This window comes from Polypterus senegalus, chromosome 10, assembly GCF_016835505.1.
Source record: "Polypterus senegalus isolate Bchr_013 chromosome 10, ASM1683550v1, whole genome shotgun sequence".
Taxonomy (NCBI): Eukaryota; Metazoa; Chordata; class Cladistia; order Polypteriformes; family Polypteridae; genus Polypterus; species Polypterus senegalus.
The window spans coordinates 5,809,075-5,814,853 of NC_053163.1; the positions used below are offsets into that span (position 1 = coordinate 5,809,075).

A 5,779-nucleotide genomic window follows, 5' to 3' on the forward strand; every position below is an offset into this window, starting at 1 on the left:
ACTATAATTTTGACAACATATTTTCAACCATGCAAAGAGGCAATTAGCTTTAGTAAAATATCCAGAGGTGTTTGTCAAAAGTTGTATTGCACTGAACAGGTCTTAGAAAAGGAATAAATAGTAAATATGTTTTGTAAACCAACTCCACTTCCTGTTAATGTTAACAAACGTTAGCTATCTGAACTGTAATGGCGTTGGTTATCTCGATCCACCGCTTGCACTTTTTATCGTAGGCAGTACCTCCAGCAAGCGCGTCTACAAGTGACGTCTGACTCGAGTGTCCTCTCGCTTTTTCAGTTTTACCTGAGGACGTGAAAGGTGCCAATCTTAGTTCCATACATTCATGGTACTCCAAAGCATGTTTGCGCCTAAGGTGGTGCAGCAAATTGCTTGTGTTGACAACTTAAGCTCGACAGCATTTGCAGTGAATAGTTGTTTGGTCCACATTCCGACCTTTTAAAACCAAAGTATCTCCAGACAACAGACACGGTTCCTTTTTTCAGCAAAAGGTCTTCTGTGTCATCAAGTTCAACTATATTGCCTGCTACAGCTTCAGTTTATGAATGTTCTCTGTCCATTTTCACCGCCCAATACCTCCACCAACGCATGTACTCCGTTGCATGCGTGTTTAGCGGTGCAGCAGTGAAAAAGCCCCCAATTTAAAACAGTTTCCCATTGCGCCACTTTCCGAACATTGTTTAGGCTATTTAAACCGGTACTGCAGTATAAGACAAATCCATATCATAATAAAAATAAAAAACGGTTTTCGGTATAAACCGGTATACCTCCCAGCACTAAGTACAGTGCTATATACTGTATACCAGGGGTGGGCAACGTCATTCCTGGAGGGCCGCAGTGGCTGCAGGTTTTTGTTCCAACCCAGTTGCTTGATAAAAAGCACTTTATTGCTCAAGTAACACTTCTGCTTCATTTTAGTTGTCTCGGTCATTAAGATTTTGAACCCTTATTGCTTATTTTAGTCTTAAGCAGCTGTTTTCTTGGTTTTTAATGGCTCCTTATTAGCAATAAGATGCAAATGACAAAAAAAGCAGCATTTATCCTTTTAGCTTGTTACCATTTACACCGGTGTGTATTTATCATGCACTACTTGGTTTAATTAAATATTTGGAAAAAGTGAAAGATCGAGTCCATTTTAGACTTCAAATCATTTGGATGATATCCTTAGAAAGGAAAAAAAAAAAATCTAGGATATGAGAATGGCCTGAAATGGCAGAGTTAAAGCACTAACAAGCCATGCAGTTTAATTATTGGCAAGGATTGCTTTCTAATGAAGCAACTGAGTTGGAGCAAAAACCTGCCGCCACTGCGGCCCTCCAGGACTGACTTTGCCCACCCCTGCTGTATACCCTGCCGTTCTTTCGTAAACTCTGTGAAGTGCCTTGAGCATGGGAAAGGCGCTACATACATAAAATGTATTATTATTATTAAAGTATTTTCAAGACAACAGTCAATTTGCTTATTGTGCAAACAGAAGTGTGGAAGATGCACTGCTTGTGATCTTACATCAAATCTACACATTTCTTGTTCAGCCTGGTTCATATGTCAGACCACTATTTTTGGATTTTTCTTCAGCATTCAATACCATACAGCCTCATATACTGATTGGGAAATTGAACAGTATGAATGTAAACCCATTTGTTACACTATGGATTCAGGACTTTCTTTTAAATCGTTCACAGACAGTTAAAGTACAGGACACTTTGTCAATAGTCACTCATTCAAACGCAGGAAGTCCGCAGGGGGGCGTCTTATCACCATTACTGTTTACTCTGTACACAAGTCACCCGAGACAGAACAATGACCACTGCTCCATTATCAAGTATGCTGATGACACCAGGCTCATAGCAAGCATATCTGGGGAGGATGAAAGCCACTATCTAAATCAAGTGGACTGGATGGTGAACTGGTGCAATAAAAACTCTGTCACTCTGAATGTTAAAAAAAAAAAAAAGACCAAAGAACTGATATTTAATTTTAAGAGACAGAAATCTGTACGCTCACTTATTGTAGTTCTGGGAGAGGAGGTAGAAATAGTGACTGAATATAAATACTTAGGAACTAACCTTGATAACAATCTTAACTGGAATACCAATACAAAAAAAATATTCTCTAAATGCAATCAGCGCTTATTTCTCCTTCATAAACTCAAAACTATTTAAAGTAGAAAAAGGACCTCATGTTGTCCTTTTATCGCAGTCTGTGATCTTCACTTTCAGTTTCATTGCCTGGTTTAATAGTCTGACAAACCAAAACTCAAAAAAGCTCCAGCAGATTACGAAGTATGTAGCTAAAGTTATTAGGGCTGATGTAGATGATTTGACTAGCGTGTGTCAGAGGGCAATGTTAAAGAAACTGGAAATCATCTCAACGGACACCAGACATCCATTACATGTAGAACTAAAGTTCAGTAAATCAGGAAGGAGAGTCGCTTTGAAAACCCACACAAATCGCTCCAAAAATTCCTTTCTTCCTTGTGCCATACAACTTTTCAATAAGACATATCGGAGATAATGATTAAGGTTTTAATATATTCCAGTAACCTTTTTTTATGTAAATATGCATTATCTAATTGCCTTGCCTTAACCTGTCTTGTGTATATTTGTTTGTTTTATTTCAGTCTGCCCGTTATTAGATGCAACTGAGAAGGCAAATTTCATGTTTTCTTAAGTAAAACATGACTAAATAAAGAAACCTTAAACCTTAAGATGGCAAACAGATCACCATGTCTGTCCAGAATAATGCAGCCCACACATCTCAAGATTACAGAACACGGGCCATTTTTACACTTCCTCTTGAATAAAATATTGGGAAACCTTCTTTCTCTCACTCCAAAATAAACATATTGTTCCCCTCAGGGTTATATGTTTGGCCCTCATGCCACAAAGCTTCAGACAGTGGGGGCAGGAGGGTCTTTTATCCGTTGTTTAATCTAACAAGCTTGTTGGACTGAATAGCCTCTAGGCATATGTTAAAATTTCCTGCCACTCTTTCCTGGCTTTTTTTTTTTTTTTTGTAGTGTAAATTTACGCCAAACAAATTCGTAAAGCACATTTCCGGGTGCAGCTCAGTGTAATTCACTGCATAAATGGCCCCCAATTTGACAATTGCTACAGTTTCTACTCAATGTTCCGCCCACAAAATACATTATCAGGCCCCAAAAGACACAAAGTGGTCCTTCTGGAAACTCCATTTGGATCGACATACAGTACAGCACCCATTAGCTTTAACATTCTAATGAACGTGCAAAGATTTTCCTCTAGTTAAATAAAAAGAACATGGATGGGTTTGCCAGGCCTCGAGAACCTCATGTCTTTTTAAAACTGTTTTAGTTTTTTTTTTTTTACTTCATTTTTGATCTCATTTAGCCCATCTCCTTTCATTTGTTCCAGTTAGTTAGCAATTTCACCACACCCTGGACAGTACCCGTCTTAGCCACCAGTGTTGGTTTTTCACCAGTGCCTTGTATTGTTAGGCACTGTTCAACCATAATATTGTTAATTGATACTTAGAATATTCCTCTCAATAATGCCACTCGCTCAATAGCCATCGATAAGTTGGTTTGCTGTGAAAGCATATCCTGTGCTCGACTGTCATCCATTCCAGGGTGAGACCTCGTCTTGCGTCTATGACAGTGCTGCATTGTTACTAACATTTTGTCGTCGGTACCGACGCCAGCTTTTGCATCTGTAACAAAGCGATACCGGAGTGTATACAAGTGTGTTGTTGGTGATGTCTTTGTATGTGGCTCCTCTGGTAAACTCAGTAACAAAGAAGGGGCCCCCTGCAAGTCTAAAAATCTGATCTGCTGCATTTCTTCTAGGTAGAGTCCGGCCATCAACATAGGTGACGGCTAGCTGACAATTTCAGGCAGAATGTCTGAGGTCTTACAGAGCATTCGGCAGGACACTTGACATCCTTTGATCACTGCCATGCTGATTTCTCCTTTTGTCCTCTTTCACAGGGCTTTAAAGACCCTTTTCATACAGAAGAATCTAAGCTCACGCTCAGCCTGTGTTCACAGATTTCTCCAGGCTCTAATGACCAACAAGCTTTTTAAACGTCTCTATCCGTCTTCTCTAATGGCAGCTTTTTCCTATAGCTCTTCTCCTTTGATCTGCCCTAACTTTATCTGTTCCTTCTCTTTCACCACGTTACTTACTCTTTCCTTTTCTGATGCACACCTGATGGAGGCTACCCCACCAAAACGTTCTGTCTTTAACCTTTTTTTTTTTTTTTTAACTTTTATCCTGATAATAACCATTAAACTTTATTTTCAATGTATATGTTGCTCTCTTTCTAACCACATAGTAGGTCTATTTTTAGTAAGTTGGCATGGACAAAGAGTTACTGACCTTTTTAAATATCTGTCTTTCCAAATCGGCTTATCCAGAGCAGGGTCAAGGGGAAACTAAAGCCTATCCCAGCAAGCATTAGGGGTTAGGTAGGAAAAGTCCCCATTCCCTGGACTGGATGCCAGAATGACAACACAGACACATACATGGGACAATTTAGCTTCGTCAGTCCACCTAACCTGAATGTCTTTGGACTGTGGGGGCAAACCCACAACCTACACACATGGAGACAACATGCAAACGTCACACTGCACCCAGGTCTCCATACCACCAGCGCTAATAACCCCTCGCCACCGTGAGGTTAAGAGGCGTTTCCATAGCCATGGAAAACCCAGTCACGCCACTTCAGTGTGAATCTGAAACCGGCGGCCACCAATGGAACGGGTTCGATCGAGCCAAACGTCCCAAGTCCTGTTAAGCAGCCCCCCCTCGGACTAAAAGTGGGCGCCCCACAATCCCAACACCCGTCCCGGATATAACCGGGTAAGGTGCCACTGGTGAAGAGAACTGCGATCAACCCAAAATACAATTACGAACAATCCACCGATAAAACATTTTTTTATGAATTCCAGCTTGTGCTATCGTCGCCCGAGTATACGTCGCAGTCGTCTCTGCAGCTGTCAAACCCCAATGGCCACCTGGTCAGGCTTCACTTAAAAATAGCCAGTTCAAACATACGACAAGACTAGGCACCAAGATGGAGGGGAGGGGCCGCCTCCTCCTCCTCCTCTTCCTCCTCGTCGTCGTCGTAGATTCACGGGAAGATTAAACCTGCACAACTCTACGGTTGGCTTTAATCGACACTTTCAGGTGACATAATGGCATGCGCAAAAAAATTAAAAAGCCACTCCATGCGAGCATGCAGTTATAATCGACTGCCTTTTATAGCAATCTGCGTTGTTATCAATCGGGAGAAAAGAACGAACTCAGTTTCTTACCTCTACCGCAGCCAGAAATGGAATTTACAGCATCTGCCAGGCAAACATAACTACAGCATACTTCCGGCTCTTCAGATTAAACAGAAAACCGAAATGAGGAAAGAGTCGAGTCGGCAAACACGAGCCATTGCCTAAAACGGGCTAAAGAAATGTTTCTTGTTGTTTTGTAAACTCCAAACGCGACTGACACAACTCCGCCGCTTGCTCTCTTCCTGAGCGGCTGCAGCTCGCGCCAAAAAACGAACTTTTGTGACCCTTCCATCAGCCTCGATTAGTCACGCCCACTTATTGACGTCTTCGGCAGAGAGCTTCAGTTTACGGTAGCGCTTTGAGGGGAGGGCGTGGTAAAACAAAAGAGAGAGGGTGGAGTTAAAGAAGGACGCGAAGCAAAACATCACAGTACTTGAAGAACAAAGTTTGCCCAGCTATGCGTAAGCATATTAAGAGTATTCCAGCTTCTTTTATTCC

The 5,779-nt window shown here is 41.4% G+C and overlaps 1 protein-coding gene across 1 annotated transcript in view; it reads right to left on the reverse strand.

The window, feature by feature from the left end:
- The window catches only part of pkmyt1 (protein kinase, membrane associated tyrosine/threonine 1), a 24,492-nt gene extending 18,915 nt beyond the window's left edge, over positions 1-5,577 (reverse strand). The window contains exon 1 of the mRNA XM_039765009.1: positions 5,312-5,577. The gene's annotated coding sequence lies outside the window, so the exon portion shown is untranslated. The remainder of the gene's footprint in view (positions 1-5,311) is intronic.
- Between the last annotated feature and the right edge of the window lie 202 nt (positions 5,578-5,779).